This window comes from Girardinichthys multiradiatus, chromosome 4 (genome assembly GCF_021462225.1).
Source record: "Girardinichthys multiradiatus isolate DD_20200921_A chromosome 4, DD_fGirMul_XY1, whole genome shotgun sequence".
NCBI classification, from domain to species: Eukaryota; Metazoa; Chordata; class Actinopteri; order Cyprinodontiformes; family Goodeidae; genus Girardinichthys; species Girardinichthys multiradiatus.
This window is the reverse complement of record NC_061797.1, coordinates 44,379,621-44,399,930: the sequence shown is the minus strand read 5'-3', so window position 1 is coordinate 44,399,930 and position 20,310 is coordinate 44,379,621. Positions and strand designations below refer to the sequence as shown.

Below are 20,310 nucleotides of genomic sequence, written 5' to 3'. Positions count from 1 at the left end.
TGATCCTGCTGAAGCTTGCTACTTTACTCATGTCTTTAGCTTTATCTCTCCTCTTTTACCATCGGCAAACAGAGTCTAGTGGACCATAAAATGAATAAAGCAGCAGCCCCATGAATAAAATAAATTTTTTTGAGTGGAGTTTTGTCTTTCACAGAGAAATAGATGGGAAATTGTATACTAAGCCAAGGTTTTTTAGCTTGCTTGACCTGTGTTATGCTTATTTTCAAGAGACCTGCAGTTCTGTTGTCTTGTGTGACTTTAGATACTGTGTGTAAATCAAACTTACTCATGAGCACATATAGTGTTTATGCATGCCCCTGTCTCACTTAAGATTGAAACATCTTGAGTGGTTAAAAAAATAAAAGATTGAAAAATCTCAGAAACATTTAGTGGTTTTGTTTTAAAGGGATCATTTGAAAGTCTAGACTAAAACTGTTTGCTAATACTACTTGGCAATGACAAATGCGCACTGACATAAGTTTTTACTGAATGCATCAATTTGTATATAGCTTAATCTGTTTTGTCAAAAAACAGCTGCAGTAAAAAAAAAAGGCAAGAGTCATCAAGGACATCAAAGCATTCTGAAATGAAAAGGAGGTCAAGTGATGTGAAGGCATGAAAGAAAAACAAGGAACAGCTGTCACTTATTATTATGATAGACATTTATAAGGTGCCTAAAATAAAGGTAGTATGACACCAGGTAGTTGTGCAGAGACATGAAAACAAGTTTAAAACTGTTTGAAAGGATGGGGACATAGAGCAGCTTAACTCCAGTGTGCATAAACTTACTTCAACTGTTCAAGGATGCTGTCAAAAATGGCATTCAATAATTTCTTTAGCATAAAGAAAGGACTGCCCTGTGAAAATATGTTCCTTTTTTGTCTCTTATCAAGGGTTACAAAGCCTTATTAGTCATCCTCAGCACTATCTGGGCACCTTTAGAACTCTCTGATCCTTTGCTTTCTGGCTGTCTTGGCTTTTATTTTCTTTTTAAACTTTGGGCTTTGGTTATGAAGAACCACAACACCTACATAGGTCCACAGAAGCAAGATGTATAGAGTTGGATATAAGCCAAACCATTTGCAGCTCAGAAAAGAAAAAACAAAAAAACAATAGAATTGGTTTACAAGTGATGGAAATCTAGAAGCCCTGCAACTTTTTCACCATTTGTTTAGCATCTTTTGTAAATTAACAAATCTAAAAAAACCAGAAAAAAAACATGTGAAAACGAGAGAGGTTTTAAAACCCATATTTTATTGAAAAAACTAAAAACATCTGAGGTCTATACAGTTGAATGATCAATGCTGTTTTGTTGCTTTTGTTCAAATAGTGACTAAAGATAGTGTTTGGATGTAAAATCAATCACTGCTTAATTTACTGCAGCTGAGCAAGACTAGCAGGGGCCTCACTGAAAAGCCACAGTCTGGAGTGTAACAGCTGAAAGTATCCCCACCACAGTCACCTTCCCCACGCCAGCCTCCCACTGGGCTGCACTTATTATGATAAATTGCTGCATTGATGGGATTGAAATACATCAATACATTTCATAAAATGTCTCCCTTGTGGACTGTTCCTCAGATGCACACCCTCATTCCTAACGTCAGTCACACTACTCTGTCTTGTCTCCACCTACCATCATCCGAGCACTCCCACCCACCACCATCTGCAGTCACCCTTCTTCCATTTCTTCATCTTCCTGTCTGCAGACGGCAGCTTTCCTGAGCTAAAATCAATATTATATAGAGTGTGGCTACATGTCCTCAACTAAAATCTCCTCTATTTAATTTAGCTACAAAAGAAATAGGTAAGTGGTGTGTGCTTTTTTCTGATTGGAGAAAAAGTAAAAGAACCATAATAAAAAAACAAAAAAACCTACATGACTGATACAGATGTTTTGTGACATTAATAATACATATCTATAAGAATCAAATGCACAACAAATCTGAAATGAGAGCAAACTTCGATGAATCAATTATTCTTTGGTTTGTATACAGCAATACACACTCAAATTTTAGTTCAGCTTGATGGATGAAGAACTGCTTTTCAGTGACTGTTAAAAATTTTCACAGAACAAGGAACAACAGAGAGAGCTATAACATAGGCATAATTCTAGGCTACATAAACATTAAAGGGCTCTAACTACAGATGAATGGGAGTTGCTGGAGTCAACAAACATTACATAAATTGTAATGTTTCCTTGGGAACTGTCAAACTAGTTTTTGGACATTTTTTAAAAATTTGTGTCTGATTTATTTAATCATAATCACAATATAAACAAAATAAAAAGATGTCCATTAAACTTATACGTTCAGATCATACAATCATACAACATATGTTGCTTGAGATGGCTATTGAAACACATCAGGTGGTTACTGTGTTTGGTAAAAGTAGTGATAGTAATTAGGACAGAGACACTTGTCTAAAGAATGTCTCACAACAGAAATCTCAATAAAAGACAAGTGATGAAAAAGTTATATTTAAAGTATTTAAAAACACATCAGTCTCCAACAATATAAAATAAACAGAAGTTTCAAACCACCAACAAACTTCTTCTCTCTGTGTTTTGGTTTACTGAACAACATCAATTCATTATCAATGTAAGGGATTACTGTGAGGACCCCGAAATTTCAACAGGACACAACAGGTAAGATTTAAAAGTTTATTAAAAGCTCTGGAGGTTGTCTCTCAGGAAACTATCAACAGCAGACTCAGGAACCTCTGAAGACAGAGAGGTAGGTTAGTGGCTGAGCATAGAACTGAGAGTGACGTAAAACTCAGGGAAAAAGCCACTAACCTTCTCAGAATCCGTAATGGAATCAGGAAGCTGAGTTCTGGTTCCTCACAGTATAGATGGGGTAACAGCTGGAAAGTACCCCACAGATTCTCGGGGTTATAAACCTGATGACTGAGCAGGTTGTGGTGGTAAGGGGACATGAACTGGGTCAGAGTTGTTAGAGCAGACTAGGGCAGCAGGATTCGTGGGCGAAGCTTGTATCTTTGTCCGAGGTACAGAAACGAAGTCTAGCATGGGAAGGCAGATACAGGCTGATAGATCGAGGGGTTAGGCAGGGAGGGTTAGTCAGGAGGCAAAAACAAGTTAATAGTCCAGAAAACAGAAGCCAGTGAGGTATATGATGAGGGCAAGGCAGAGCAGCGAAATCCCTGAGGCAAAAAATGAGATCAGATCAGACAGACAGGCAAAGAAGGAAGGAACCCTGGACACTACTCACACAAAGGCTTTCAAAAATCTGCTGCTGTTTGTCTGTAGACAAGTTGCTTATAAAGCCAGTGGCACAGGTGAAGCGGGTGAGATCTGATTAGGAGCAGGCTGAGAAGGAGCAGGTGAATGTAATCACTGTGATAAGACCAGCAGACAGAGAAGACACAGACAAATAGCCTAGAATAATGACAATTAAGGCATCAAAAATACAAAAGTCATTATTCTGAACTGTGTCAACTTAAATTAATGTTGGAATTATGATTATCAATTAATTAATATTTATCAAGAATTATAATTATCAATCATAATTTGACAAAATTAATTTCTTAACCACAATCCTCATTTATGAATCGAAGACCAGGGATGTCTTCTGGTGTTGTAACTGTGGCTCAACACCTTTGATAATTATAACCATTAAATACTCAGTAATAATTGATAACTCTTACCAGAGATGTCACTGTTTAATCAACCGTTTCTCCCGAAACGTGGGGAACTTTTAACCTTATTTTGACTGACGAATCACTCTTGCACAAAATAAACACAAAACGCCTTCTCTTTATCTATGTGAATATTTATTAAATCACAGCCTGATACAATCCACTCTTCCGATTTAATAATCTTCACCTAATCAAACATGCAAAATTCTACACAAAAAGGGGGTAAAATATCTAACTAAAAAAAATAAAGCAAAACAGCAGTGGAATCAACCAGCAGTTATGGCCAAAGTGATAATATGACAAGGGAATATGGTGTTGAACGAAGCTTTGGGAGCACAGCCCACCAGAAAGTGTAGCTCAGTGAGATGCACAGTCATAAAACATCCCCCAACTCTGGGCGGGGGTGAGCACACAGAGAGTTATACAACTTTTGGTGGCAAGCTAGTAAGCAGTAAAGTTGAAGACAAAGAAAATGGTGAATTTCCCCAAGAGGTTATTATAACAGTCCAGCTTCACAGCGCACCTGCGCGCAGGTGTTTGGCCTCCTTGGCAAAAAGGAAAAATATGATCTGACCATCAGCAGTCGACTAGAACCAAGCAAGGAGGGAAAGTTGCGCCTCCTTGAAACTCCATGGTTTTGCTTACGTGTTAAACTCACGTCTTCGATCGGCAAAGTGAAATTTCTGGCCTTCTTATTCCAGAAACCTCGTTCATGAATTTTTTGTTGGCCAACGAAGGAGTATAAATGAAATCCACTTGGGACTCTTCTCTGGAAATTGATGCGCTTCAGTTGCTGGTCCGGCTTCCAGCATGAAAAGCAAAGCTTCTTTCAAATGTCAGACAGGTCATGGGGGAGCTGGTGCCTATCTCCAGCAGTCTATGGGCGAGAGGCGGGGTACACCCTTGACAGGTCGCCAGTCCATCACAGGGCAACACACAAACAACCATGCACACACTCATTCATACACCTAAGGGCAATTTAGAGTTACCAATTAACCTAACCCACGCATGCACGGGGAGAACATGCAAACTCCATGCAGAAAGACCTCTGGCTGGGAATCAAACCCAGGACCTTCTTGCTGCAAGGCAACAGTGCTACCAACTGCACCACTGTGCAGCCTTCTTTCAAATGTTCCTTCCTTGCCTCCTGTGACATCAGACCTGGGACGGCCCCGTCATATCAGCCACAGTGGCTGCTGGGTTTTGTAGGACAGACTATCCTGCGGTACAAAATGGCCGATGACGTTGGAAAGCCATAGTGGCATCCAGCAACGTGCAAATGGTCCAATATTCAGCAAACAAGTGGTCCAACATTCCCCACTAGGTTCAAAGGGTGAGATGAATCGCAGTTTTTGAAGCTACTGGGACCATTCTGTCCTTTTCTGACCAATCAGTGATCCTTGGCGAAGCAGAACAAAACATACTGTCTCTGTGTTCCTCAAAAACCTATAACTGGGCAGTATAGAGGTTAGCCTGGGCAGGACTAAACTCTGACTAACTCATACCTTTCTAGGTTGTTCAATGAGAAAATACAGGACAATACATTCATATCATCATTACATTCCTCTGGTCATCAGCTTTTGGTAACCCTGAGACAAATGAAACAACAACAAAAGATACAGTACACATATGTATATATATATAAAAAACAAAAACAAATTCATGGTTCATAGCTTATTCGTCCAACTTCCATTAGGCACTGGAACCTGGCTGTGTCATTGGCAAAGGTGGTGCTATGAACAGTGGGGGAATGAATGTGAGGGAATCAATCCTGTCCTGTAAACGCTTAACCTGCCTGTATGCGGTGTGTTATCTTAAAAAAAAAAAAAAAAAAGTTTAAAACAGGTTTAGGCTTAAACCATTAGCTCCTCCAAATGATGATGGGTTTTAATATGACTCCTGTCTCTAAACTATCTAGATGCGAAAAGAGGGAGAAAAAGAATAATTGTATTGCAGTACCTAGGCCATAAGCCAGGTGTGTTTGTGGAGGTTGCAAGGTGTCTGCTGTGGTGGACTTAGGATTTCTCTACTAAGTTCAGCAGAACTAGGCCAATGGGTATCTGTGCCTCGGTGGGACTGTCTACAGATGAACCAACCTCCTTTAATAAGATTTTGCATGAAATCTCTGGCAATGTGTGTGTCCATTACATCATTCTTAATCACTTTTGTGAGGGTCTGCTGTGCATGCAGAGTGTTATGGAAAATTATCGTGCCAACTTACAGTTTAACACTGTGCTCTAGGAGGTAGTTATATTTTTAACTGTTTCTGTTGAAGAAAGTTGTTAGTGATTAGTGCATGTTAGTGTGAGTTTATGAAACATGCACCTGTTTAACCTAGTCCTACGCACTGGTCTCTCCTTTCCTGGACATGGAGACAAACTCTGTTCTTGGGGAGGAGAGTTCGATGTAGAACTCCATCCGGTTTAGCAAAACAGCAGCAGCTGGGATGACGGTGTCAATCATTTCTGACAAGCATCCAACCCACTTAATGAATTTGCATGTCACAGTTAGGAGGAATTTGTTACCTCCTGCGAATTTTGGAGCTGGTTCGACACAGTTGGTCTGAAAATGGAACCAAGGTAATTTAACCCCCCTTCGCTGAAGGGGAGGTTGACTGATTGGCTGGGATGGCTGAAACTGGCAGCAGGTTAAACATCCTTTGAAGTAGACCTGGGTGTCGTGAGACGTTGGAGGCCATTGCGCCATCTGTTGGAGGGTGTGGAGTGTGGCTTTGTAGCTCCCTATGGCCCCCTACAGGAGAGTAATGGGCGTAGGATAATGTGACCCCCCTTTGGTCTGTTGGAACAATGCTCAAAGCATGGGAGAGCTGTTTGATGCCAATCTGCACACTGGAGGTGCACACTCAGGCTGTCTTGAGGAGAGGGCGGAGCCCGTCTGCTAAAAGGTGTGTGTGGCTGTGTTGTGCCTCAGTTAATAGGGGTCTTTTTGGCACAAGCGGTTATACAGCTCTCTACTGGTTGATGAATTTTCCAGCCAGAATGCTAGAAACATTTCTGGTATGAACATGGATTCCAGATGTACACCTTCCAACACTTTGGGGTTGTGTGTTTTCACACCTGGGTTCTTTAAAGAGCAAAGAAATGATGCATGATTGCATCTGGGAGGAGTTTTTTGGGTTGCTCAGTGCAGCTGTGTCCCAGAGGTGCCCATGTCTGGCACCGACGAGGACCTGAGAGGCTCTTTGGGCTCCTCTAAGCTGGTGACCTGATTGGTCACAACAGATAGTTCACTGCTTGCACCCAGTGAGTTTGGCACCTCCGCCTGGACCCAGAGTTGGTCCTGGTGGCAGTCAATGAGTGGGGCCAGCCTGTCCAGCAGGTCCTGGCCACCAAGAAAAAGCTCTTTGTTTAATGTGCACACATAGATGGGGTGCACCAGAGTTATGTCTCTGAGTGTGATGTCCAGCTCCACCCAACTAGTGATACATGGTCGGTTTTGGGTGCGGCTGGTGATGCTTACATCACAAGCATCGGCCTGAAATGGTTCATTGATGGAGAGCATGGCTTTACTCACCTCCTCAAACATGATTGAGCACATCAGGTTGATTTCTGATCCTATTTTAAAATGGAAACTCAGTTGGAAACGTCCTCCTCTCATGACCAGACAGTATAGATGACGTGCATGTCCATTTTGGTTCAGTTTACCTGAGAACCTTGGAAAGATGGTTTGTGGTGTTTCTCCTGGGGAGGTCCCAAGAGGTACTTGGAGTTTCCCAGGTTTGTCTCCGCATCCGATCAGGTAGACTCTGATGGCTGTGGAGACTGGGTCCACGCCTAGTCATGCTGACGGGAAGTTTGGGTCTGGTTTAACTGGAGGGTCGGCTTCCTTTTTCAAGGGTTGTGGGGGTGTGGTGACCTGATGCACCACTTCTGTCACCATCTTACGTAAGGCCTCCTCCATCTCTTTCCCGATAATCCCTTCTGCGTGTCGGTTCCATCCTTTACCATCAGGTTTACCTTTAGGCTTCGCGTGATGGTCAGGTCGTCTGTTCGACCAGAAATGGTCCGGCAACTTTGACTGTGGTTGGTATTCAGTACCACCTCCCCGGTCCAGCTGACCAAACCTACATTGTTCCCTGAACCTGTTCTTACCATGGGTTCTGGTTGAAGGCATTTCCTGATCTTCCAACGCAAGGCTGTTCCTTTCTGCCTGTATCTGTAAAACCCTTGCCTCGCCCTCTGATCCCTTGGTCGGGCGAGCACGTGTTTCCCACGCCATCTGAGCATATTTGCGGACTCTCTTGCATGCTCATGGTCTTTCTTCTGCAATACATAGTAACATCGTATCGCACACTTTAATGAAGGTTGTGGAGGGTCAGGGATTTAAAAGCATGTTCCTCCTCAATGCCGGGCACATTGCGTCCTTGGAAGTAAACGGCTCTCAAGCGCCGGTAATACTCCCTGGGTGCTTCGCTTTTCTTTTGCTGGATAGTGAAAGCACCAAGTGTGGCGGAGGCCCGGTCCATGTACACAGAATATTCTTCCCTTAAAGCTTCGTAAAGGGTTGAATAACGGTCTCAGACTGCAGGGGTCAGGCTCTCCATGAAAACATGGATGTTGTTTTCCAGATAAGCTTCAACTTTTCCCGTGCTGATGGACAGTACAAATCTAAAAGACAGCGTTCAACTTCCCTAAGATAATCATCAATGTCATGATTCTGCATTATTAGGGTCGAAACGCTCTATGTCTTTGGCCAGAGACTCAAGCTGGTGGGTGCGCAATCCCCTCTCAGGGATTGGTCCCAGCCCATCTGAGTCATCATCGGAGAGTTCACTCCGGCTGCACTCAGGGGGTATCAGTGCATCACGCCTCATCCTCGGAGGAGGCAGTGGAGGCTGCTCACGGTACAACGGTGGGCCCTGTGCTTCCCGGACTCGGGTCCTGGGCAGCGGTTGAGGGCGGTAGGAACCACCTGAATCCCAGGGGCGGCTTTCCTGTCGCCTTGGCGGAGGTGAGGGATCATAGAGGACCGTACTGCGAGTCAAGTTTGAAGGCTGCTCCCCTCTAAGCCTTGAACTATTTACACCTGCTGGATCTCCAGCCAGGTATTGTTCATGGCTGCTGATTACTGTGGGGTGGGGCACCGCACCACTGAACCTATTCTGACTACTTACACCTGTTCTTGCCTCGGTGGATGTATGGGGAATCCCATGCGCCTGGAAAGGTAATCTCTGGAGAGCAGCTTCTACATCCTCCAGATCTGACCTGCAGGTTCTCTCAGGGTATTGCAGGTATGGCTCACCTTCAAAGGTTTCAACCTGTGAGGTGGGTTTCTGTTCGCCCCCCCATTCCTCCAGGGATGGGGGAGTGGCCTGGCTACCCTCAATTGTCTCCAACCTATTTCCAACTTCTGTTAGTTCACCTCTAAGGACATCCACCGTCTGCAAAGTATCATTCAGCCCGGACTGCAGTTTAACACGCTGGTCAATTTCCAACATTAACCTTCGCTGATACAACAGAGTGAGCTGTCCTAACACATCTGAGACCCGTCTGTCCTTTGGTGGGTTTTTAATGACTTGGAACAACTCCTGAATCCTGGCTTCACATTGCTCAATGCCATAATCATTGAGACCTTTACGCTGCTCTGGGGACAACAGAATCAACGACCCAATCGCCACTTGTGCCTGCATTCCTATGAGATCCTCTAACCTACATGCATCTCCAGCTGCAGTCTGAGATGTTCCCTCCATCTTTGGCCCAAAATGCACAATGCAAACACCCAAAACTGTTTAGCTATGAACCACCACTAAAGAAATTAGCAGCAACGCAAACAGGCTAAGCTGTTTATTGACCAATGATTGCTAAATTAATTAGCAGCAACCCAAACCGGCTAAGCTGTTCAGCTAGATGTCTGATTCATATATGTATCTTCCAGGTGTATGGGTTTGCTTAAAATGAGCACACGGGTTTGACCGTTCAAACTGTGGCTTACCCAAGTCTATGCTTTAGTGGGAGTAATCAAGCAAACACACACACACAAAGGGAACGAGGGAAGAAGATAAATAATTTTGAAATAACCCAAAACCAAATTCAAAATAAAATTTAAAAAATGGGAAAACGAAACTAAAACATTCAATGCTGTTCTTAGCTTGAGATAAATGTTAGTGCTCTCTACTATGGATCACCTACCTTCTTGTTAGACAACTAAGTTAGTTTTATGAGTCAGATCAAAACATGCTTCACACAATAAAACCCAGCAAAAACGCTTAGATTTTATCCAAAAGTGGTAATGAATGATCTGTAAATTCAACTTTCAAATTTAGGTTATGCCCTTTTGATCATAGTTGATGGAATTATCTGTCTGTGTTAATGAATTGAGTGATTAAAATTAAAGTAGGAAATGCAATTCGCACTAGTGACCACCAGATGGTACCGAGTGCAGGTCTGAAGTTTGGGAAATCCAGCTGCAACTGCAATTCTATTAAATGGCCACCAGATGTAGGTGTTGTTCTCTACCTGACTGGGAGAATGTTGGTCACAACTGTAATTACGCCCAGGAGACACTGGAGGCAGGTCTGCTGCTTATCAGCGCTGGTTTTCTGCAGCTGATGCAGCAGGCTGGCGGCTGGAAATTAACTTTACATTTTCCACAAGTTAAACCAACTTTCACCTTGCATCCACAACAAACACCTCTGAAAGATTATTTTATCCTCTGCAGCAGAACTGAGCAAACTCTAGTCAAAATATCCCCTAATTCACAAACGTTCTGTTCGAAACTCAAAAATCTCACACTAAAACGTCTAGATTCAACGGAGATCACAATTGTTTAGTATGTGCAACAGTGATGTGATGTCTGTATTTTTAAGGCCCGTCAAGGAACGCGATATGTTGGAATTATGATTATCGATTAATTAATATTTATCAAGAATTATAATTAACAATCATAATTTGACAATATTAATTTCTTAACCACAATCCTCATTTATGAATCGAAGACCAAGGATGTCTTCTGGTGTTGTAACTGTGGCTCAACGCCTCTGATAATTACAACTGTTAAATACTCGGTAATAATTGATAACTATTACCAGAGAGGTCACTGTTTAATCAATCGTTTCTACTGAAACGTGGGCAACTTTTAACCTTATTTTGACTGACAAATCACTCTTGCACAAAATAAACACAAAACGCCTTCTCTTTATCTATGTGACTATTTATTAAATCACAGCCTGATACAATCCACTCTTCCGATTTAATAATATTCACCTACTCCAACATGCAAAGTTCTACACAAAAAGGGGGTAAAATATCTAAATAAACAAAAATAAAGAAAAACAGCAGTGGGTGCATATGGAATCAACCAGCAGTTATGGCCAAAGTGATAATATGACAAGGGAATATGGTGTTGAACAAAGCTTTGGGAGCGCAGCCCGCCAGAAAGTGTACCTCAGTGAGATGCACAGTCATAAAACATCCCCCAACTCTGGGTGGGGGTGAGCACACAAAGAGTTATAAAACTTTTGGCGGCAAGCTAGTAAGCAGTAAAGTTGAAGACAAAGAAAATGGTGAATTTCCCCATGAGGTCACTATAACAGTTCACTTTCACAGCGCACCTGCGCGCAGGTGTTTGCACGGTAAAGACACACTTGCGAGACACGGCGGTCTCCAAAAGTACCAGCAAGTTTCAAAACAATGGCATGCACATACAATTCAGAACACATTAGACTGTAAATGGCGACACTAATCGCACTAAAATTTCCTACCCTATCCTGCCCACGCTATCTTTAATAACGAAATAAAAGAGAAATAAAAAAGGATGGGTTTTACTTTGTTGAAGTCTTCCTTCTGAGCAGAGGGAGAGAGGAAGAGGGGGGGAGTTGGAAGTTAATGTGCGTTGTAGAATATAAACTATCTATGTGTGTAACCTGTGTGCAGATATAGGGGAGTCAAGCTTAGGGAGTGAAGCATTGAAAGTCCAAGGTCATAAATTGGTGAATGACAAGGGATTACCGGATGGGGGTGAAGAAGATACGGGAGGACAAGCCCACTAGAAGAAAATAACCAGAAACACTCCTTATTTGGACATGAGGAACGGTTATACTGTTGCTGGGAGACATCCACAGACAGAATGATTGTGTATGTGTACTGCATAGCAGCAAGGGGTATATAAAGGTATTGTGGCGCACCTCCAAAGGAGACAACACACAGACGTTTCCAGGTACCCGTGTAAGTGTGATGTCTCCTCTCTGAATTCAGATTGGTTTTAATAAACTTGTAGAAACGTACAACTGATCTCTGACTGAGGATTGTCCTTTGGGGTGCCAAATAAAAAGAGTCGATGAGAGGTGAGGAGTAATGTAAGAGTTAACGGACGGCCAGTAAAGTTTTCCTACCTCGACAGTTGGTGCCGTGACCCAGATTTGGCACTAACTAAAGGATAATTAATTGACTACAAGGCAGACGTCGTTCTACAACACCACAGGGTCGACCCAAAACAAAAGGTAAGGAGATCTATATTTATTCTCCTTTTGCCTGCTAATAGTATAGGTGGTGTTGTGGAATAGATATCTGTTTTCTCTTAAATTTACAGTCTGGATCAGTTTTGGGTAAAATATTTGTTGGTTGAAATAATGTATTACAGTAAAGAAATGATATAGTGCGTAAAAATATTTGTTGATTGACACAAGATAAATTTTAGCTGAGATACTTGAATGTTGAGGCTGTAACATACTTTTCACTGAAGATACTTGAATGGTGACGGTGTTGAAGTAAATAAGTTCCGGATTTGGCAATCCAAACTCAGTCCTGACGAGGACTGGGGTATTTAGGCTGGGGTTAGTAAGAGCCTCCCCGAGGGACTGAGGACGCCTCAAAGTGGCCAGGGATAGGACCCCGAGACCCTGAATTAGCAGGTGAGGGAAGCCAGTTGAGATACTTAAATGGTGAAACTGTAATAATAAGATTAAGTAAAAGGAATTCCAGGGAGTCAACGGAGGGTTGATTCCTAGGTGTCAAACCGGGTTTAGCATCATCAGACTCTAAACTTGAAAACTGGCTCAGAGTTTATCTGTTCTTTCTTTCTAGGTGAAATGACTAAAGGAGCTACATCCATTAACATTTACTTTTCCTTCCCATAGAAAGTACTTCTGGATCAGTGCTTCTGTGTTCTCTTTGTGTCTCTGCTCTGTTCTCTCAAACCCCCAGTCGGTCGTGGCAGATGGCCGCTCATACTGAGCCTGGTTCTGCTGGAGGTTTCTTCCTGTTAAAAGGGAGTTTTTCCTCTCCGCTGTCGCTACATGCATGCTCAGTATGAGGGATTGCTGCAAAGTCAACGCCAGTGACTGTCCACTGTTTCTACATGTTCATCCGGGAGGAGGGAATGCTGCAAGTCACTGACTGGATGCAATCTGCTGGGTTTCCTTAGATAGAAAAACGTTTTATCCAATTTGAATAAAAAGCTAACTCCGACTGCATGTTCAATTGTTAGGATTAATTGGAATGTATGTACCTGACTGTTGTGAAGTGCCTTGAGACAACATGTGTTGTGAATTGGCGCTATATAAATAAAACTGAATTGAATTGAATTGAATCACAGCGGTTGGACCAGGAGAGATTGAAAAAATCCCGCTGAGTGGAAGGGTTAAAGGCCCTCCGCGCGCGCAAGCTATATATCCTGTTGTGTTTTCATATTTGTCTAACTGGATTTTACTATGTATATGAGTGAGAAGAGAATACAAATGAGTGGCTGCGAATGGCTGCACTTGAGTGTGAGTGACTGTAGAAGCGGTGATTATATTACAAACTTTATTGCCATAGAGTAAAAAAAAAAAAAAGACAAGTTGTTCAACATGGCAGGAGAGATTGATTGTCGAAGGAGGAGTAGGAATGGATGACAAGGAACCGTTAGGTAGATGGTTGAACCGAGAATATAAGAGGTATCTGAAGGATAAAGAAAGTTGGTTGATTAAAGCTGATGAGAAAGGGCGACTTGGTGGAATAAAGTGTAAAGTTGAAGCAAAAGAGCTGAAGTAGGGCCTAAGAGAGACAGAAGCACAAGAAACGCTTAGACTTTTAAGAGGGGTTACACTATTGGAATCAAAAGTGCATGATTTATATGAGAAAGCTTCTCAACAGATGACAGAAAAACAGTTTAAAGATTCTGGAAGAACACACACCATGACTACTCGTAGACAGATCGGTCCATCCAGATTTCAATGTTTGTTGTTGACCTTATCAGTTGGAATGACAAAATATGTCCCTTTTTCATTGGGAGATGTACAGGCATTAGTGGATAAGTTGCCACCTATTGCAGGATGCGGACGTGTCTGGTTACAGGAATTAGATACATTGACTAAAGGCATGACACTGGCCTTGGGTGACTTTAGAGCAATTTTGGGACGATCTGTGCGTCCCTCGGTGGCTAGGGAGATAGAACAGAATGCTGATTGCAGTAAGGACCCTGATGACACACCCCTGACACGTGTAATGACAACCCTAGGGAAGGCCATAAGAAATCAGTATCCGCCCCCGTTGCAGTCCCTCAATTCGATTGGGACCCTAATCAGCATCCTAAAGAGCACATTAGTGCTGCAGTGGACACGTGGATGAGACACACAGGAGTTAATCCTAAGGGTGACGGGACAGGAATGGGACAGCTGTTTAAAAAGCCATATTAAAAGGAGTTCCTGTTGACATGTGTCAAAAGGTGAAAAATAATCCTGATTTGCAGGGAGCAGACTTCACAAAGTAGGAAAAACATTTAATTCACCATTTATATACAGCTCAGGAGGCAGAGAAAAAGAAAAGAGAAAGATAATTTATAGAATCAGCTCCTTAAAATGCTGCTTAAAGAGACCAAAGACAAATTAAATAAGATAAAAATGTATATAACTGAAAAATGTAATGTTAGCTGCAGCTCAAACTGTTCTTCCGGCTGCATCTGCATCTCCTGCTGCACACACCCCAATGTCTGTGACTGATCAGTGGCCAGGAGGGGGATTCCCCCCCCTCCACCATATCCATTTAATAATTACAGGTACAGTGTCCCCGGTCATGGAGGAGGATGGCATATTGGTGGTCAGCTGGTCGTAGTAGATGGTGTTGAGCACCCAGAGGAAGGGGTGGAGCCATCAGGGCACTGGGAGATGTGTGCTACAACTGCAGTCAGTCTGGACATTGGGCACGCACCTGCCCCACCTGGGGGTAACAGCAGGGAGTAACGGTCCCTCCTAATGCATGTATGGCACCTCTACCACCCCAGCAGGGCCAGTATCCACAGATGGGTGGACACCCATCTTACAGCCCATACTGACGCCCCTGAGGAGGACCAAGGCAGCATGGGCACAGCAGACCCCATGTTGCCTGCAAAGGTGGGAGAGAACTGTCTGAATTTTTTAGTGGACACTGGAGCTACTTATTCCACCATAACACAGCAACCTCCTAAACCACACCTCTCTACCAAGTCTGTTTCTGTGATGGGCTTCTCAGGGGCTGCACAAATTCTGCCTGTGACAGTACCATTTCCTGTTCGGATTGGTGGGACTCAGAGAGTAATTTACCCTTTTGTGTGTTCACCCAGCACACCTGTTAATTTGCTGGGCAGAGACTTATTAGTGAAGCTGGGAGCATCAGTGCTGTGTGTTACTGATGGGTTAACGGTAACTTTTCCAGATGGTTCCTCTTTGGCATGTGGACAAATGCTTCAGCATGGACAATATTTTTTACAGCCAGTTGCAGGGGAATATGCTGACATCTACTGGACACTGTTGACCGAACCTCCAAGCAGCATCTTCTCTGTGTATCAGCTGTGGAAACCCTGGATTCAAAGTCTCTGACCCTACACCTCTCCGCCTGACCCGCCCCATGTCACTCTGTTCTACGACCGTTGTCACACTGAATGGTACCAGGATTTGTTTGATGAAACAGTAGAAGGTAGGACATGGTTTATTTCATCCAAAATATTTATGTGGCTCCTGAGGGTGTGGCTGCAACAGTTGATTTAACACCTGACAAAGCAGAATGGTATTTACTGTCAGATGAAGCTGTTCCTCATGTTTCTCTTTCTTTGCTTCCTGAGCATTAAGCTAAGGAATTGGGAGGAGTGGTAAAGCGCCCTATGGCAGGTTACTAGTTTGTTTACCTTATCACTATCTGAAGGATTTCTGTTCTTTATTTGGGTTGTTTCTTTACACAAAGTTTCAGCCATGCTTTAAGTAAAGTTTTAAGGCCATTTTCAAGATACAGCCTTTGTCCCAAGAAAGGGCAGTCATGATTGGGCAAATGTCATTGGTCCTAAGACTATTCTTGATCAGTACTGCAGTTAATTCTTTATCGCACATGAATATACATGCTTGTAATGATAACAACATAGCATGGCCAACAAATACACTATTTATGTGCTTTTACTGTATTTTATTTTATTTGACTTTTACAACAATCTAATTTAGAAAATTGGACATTGGTTCTGGGAAACACGCCTTTTGACTATCCAGCTGAATAATACAGCTGTCAGTGAAGACTGGTGGTTTTACTACAGTGCCTTCAGTGGCAGAGCCAAGTATTACAAGAACACAGAAAAATATGCCTCTCAGTTTTTAACATGTAAAGTCAGAGAAATTATATAGAAAAAGATCATTTGGTCATACTTAGAAAGTAAGCCTTGATTTGTTTTCACTTTTCTTTCGGGGCTTTCGTATACAAGATTTGGCTCTATAGAAGAAAAAAAAACTATCTTCTAAAGGAAAAGAGATGTAAATGCCACAAATGTAATAATACGGTATTTATACAAACAGACACTCTTAGGTGGTTTAAAAGGAAATAATATATCCATTCGTCTATTGTCTGTACACACTCATCCTTGCAGGGCTGGTGCCTATGTGGTGGTCATTGGGTAAGAGGCAGTGCAACACAGAGACACACAGGAAAAACGACTGTGCACACACACTCATATTTAAAGACATTTGGATTGTGGGAGGAAGCAGTAGAAAACCCATACATTCACGGTGAAAGTAAGCAAACTGCATGCAGAAAGAGCCCAGGATGAGATTCAAACCCAGGACCTGTCTTCTGCAAAACAACTGTGCTAACTGCTTTAAAAACCTTGTGCTCTAGTTTGCATTGGGATCTGTTGTTATTTTTGCTTTTATCTGTTTCCAAGCACACTGAGTTTATGCCTGGGGTATGTTTTGTGTCATGCAAATAAATGTAACTTTATTGGGACTTTGCTTCAGGTATGGTTAGGTTAATCACAAAGGCTTTATTGCAATCCTAGATGAATCGCTATGCATCAATGTGATTCTGTATCTTGGGCTGTGTCAATCTTGTTTTGTAACTGGGTTCTCCATAATAAAAACCAAGCATGGTCTGTGTATTAGTCATGTTTTCTCTGGATTCCCAGCTTATTTAGCCTTTGTAAGTTAAATGCTGCAGAACTAAATTCAACAAACCCGACTTATTCCCAAAACTGGCAGATTTATCTGAGTGGAATGTGGTTTCCGTATAAAATTCCAAACCAGAATGAAGTTGTTTACTATGTTTACTAAGTTTACCAATGAAGCACTGAACATAGAAGTAGAAAGTCCAAATAGAACGAAAAACCATCCCGCTGAATGACTCAATGTCCTTATTATCAAAGTTTTAAGATTGTTTTTTTTTACATTTGTAACATTTTTTAAAGTAAAATGAAATGGATTCTGCACAGAGGAGTAAGATTTTGTCACGGAGTGACATTTTGGACTTTGTTTTATGGTTTCTTGTGATGGTTTCTAGATGTTTCTATTAAGTTTATTAGTTTGTTTTGCTCCCTCTACTGCCTCCTGGTGTTTTGTTGTTCTCCTCCCTCATTAAGTTATTTTATGGTTGTTTTCTTATTACTTGGTATGGTTTATTATTATTTTTATTATTGTAATTATTATAGTTCTTGGTCTTCCCTGGATTCTCTACTTTTATTTCTCTTTAGTATCTTTGCATTTAATTGTGTTTTACTATTTGTTCCTTTGCACTCTTCTTGTTTACTAGTTTATTTTATGTTTTCTTTCCAGTTAATTCAGTCAGTGTGATTAGGTTTGTATACTTTTGTATTCAAGTTTTCTTTATGGGTTCTTTGTTTGTTCTCAGGTTGTTATTGTTGTTCCTATGTTCCCTCTAGTTTCTCTGTTTACTTTAGTCATGATTATTCTAGTTTTCTTATTCCCCATTCGATTATTTATCTTTGTCTATAGGTTTGGTTGGTCTGTGTTTCTGTTTATTGTTTATTAGTTACTTTGCCCATCCTCAGCCTTTGTATTTGTTTCACCTGTTCCTTCTGCTTCCCTGCCTCCTTGCCGCACCTGTTCCCTGTTCCGTTGATTATCTGCCTTTGTTATCTCACAGTATATAAGTTAATTTTGTGTCTTTGTTCGTTGCTGGTTCCTTGTGTTTGTCATACTTCGTTCTCGCCCATGTTCATGCTACGCCTTGCCTCGCCTTGGAAAACCTATGCTACATCTTGCCTTGTTACCTGCAGTGATTTTGTGAGTTTTTTTGTAATTGGACTCTGGTTCAGTCCTGCAGTGTTTTTTTTTTTTTGCTACGTTTTTGAATCTTGTAAATAAACCGATGAATCATAAAGATGATCCAGCCGAGCTCTTGTCTGCAATTTGGTCCGATCTAAAACCACTCCGTGACAGATTTCTGTTCAGTAGTTTTGACTCTTGTGGATTTTTCTGCTACTTTCTAATCAACACTAACAGTGAACTATTAAATATTTTATAAACAAAAACATTTTACGAGCAACATAAATTTTTCTTTCTGTCCACATTCATATAAAACTGTTGCTTTAACACAACTGCTTCAAGAGTAATCATTAAAGCCATCCTGTTTTTCCATCCCTCTGTCCCCACAAAGCTTTGGCTTTAATTAAAGTTGATGGAATTACAGTAAAAATATTGATCTGTTGTCACCTGAAACACTGAGCAGGTCTCCATTTGGCTGCCAGCTCTCCCCTGGGTTTAAAGCCTACTTTTTATTGAAAAAGGGAAAGACAGACATTGAGTCAAAATACAATAACATTATACTAAAACACAAAACACTGATACATGACACTCTGATAGCTTGCAGAATAATTTGAATGATTTAAATTTGAATTTTAAAAGCTTAGGTTTAAAAGGAAATTAAATGAGGGCTTTAGTACAAACATAGTTCAACTTTAGATGAACTGATACAAAACATGCAAAATCTAAATTCTTTACACATATTTTAGCCAAAGAACCAGGCTGGCAGGAGGGTATATAGATAAGATTTTGCAGAACATTAATGAGCAAATTGCGTTTCGAAGACCAAGGAACATACCAGACAAGTCGGTAATGAAACAATATCCAAAGGACAATCTCATTAAGCAATTTTAAATCCATCACCGGAAAACACAGCTGCAAACCTTCCAGGACCTATTTGTTTTCAAGCAAAGCAAAGAGAGCATTGATTAGAGAAGCAGCCAAATGCTAAAGGTAACTCTGGAGAAGATGCAGATCCAAAGCTCAGGTAAAAAGCCTGCTTACTGCACTCCACTAATCTGGCCTTTATGGAAGAGTGGCAAGAAGAAAGCCATTTTTGGATAAACCATAAAAGGTCATGTAATCATGTAGGAAATACATTCAACTCAGGCTTGCTCTACTAAGCACGAAACCTGTTTTGTTTCCACTGACCCACTAATGGCTGAAGCTATGGCAGGAAGCCTGACCTCAAGCCGGCAGTGTAGTGTGCTGTGTTGCTATTAACGTTCCTGGTAATGAACAGAAATAAACAAAATACAAAGGTTTGTATTATTGTATATGCAACAATGTCTTGTATATGTTTTTCATATTCAAAATGATCCACTGGGATACAGATCAGCCAGCCTAGCCAGAATAAAATAAGGCTCGGGGGTTTCGGTCTGAGGGAGGGGGTGGTTGGAGAAGCAGTCTGCTGTCTGTACTGGTAAAGCTCCAAAGTTTGTCAAGAAGTTGCAATTTTGGTCTTTATTACAGGTCCTTCTCAAAATATTAGCATATTGTGATGAAGTTCATTATTTTCCATAATGTCATGATGAAAATTTAACATTCATATATTTTAGATTCATTGCACACTAACTGAAATATTTCAGGTCTTTTATTGTCTTAATACGGATGATTTTGGCATACAGCTCATGAAAACCCCAAACTCCTATCTCACAAAATTAGCATATCATTAAAAGGGTCTCTAAATGAGCTATGAACCTAATCATCTGAATCAACGAGTTAACTCTAAACACCTGCAAAAGATTCCTGAGGCCTTTAAAACTCCCAGCCTGGTTCATCACTCAAAACCCCAATCATGGGTAAGACTGCCGACCTGACTGCTGTCCAGAAGGCCACTATTGACACCCTCAAGCAAGAGGTTAAGACACAGAAAGACATTTCTGAACGAATAGGCTGTTCCCAGAGTGCTGTATCAAGGCACCTCAGTGGGAAGTCTGTGGGAAGGAAAAAGTGTGGCAGAAAACGCTGCACAACGAGAAGAGGTGACCGGACCCTGAGGAAGATTGTGGAGAAGGACCGATTCCAGACCTTGGCGGACCTGCGGAAGCAGTGGACTGAGTCTGGAGTAGAAACCTCCAGAGCCACCGTGCACAGGCGTGTGCAGGAAATGGGCTACAGGTGCCGCATTCCCCAGGTCAAGCCACTTTTGAACCAGAAACAGCGGC

General features: G+C 41.7%; 1 long non-coding RNA gene across 1 annotated transcript; it reads right to left on the bottom strand.

The window, feature by feature from the left end:
• Positions 1 to 2,645: 2,645 nt before the first annotated feature.
• On the bottom strand, positions 2,646 to 3,242 carry LOC124866518. Its single transcript, XR_007037850.1, has 2 exons — positions 2,795 to 3,242; positions 2,646 to 2,718 (listed from the first exon to the last, which is right to left on the bottom strand). It is a non-coding gene; the product is annotated as an uncharacterized LOC124866518 (long non-coding RNA).
• Positions 3,243 to 20,310: the final 17,068 nt, after the last annotated feature.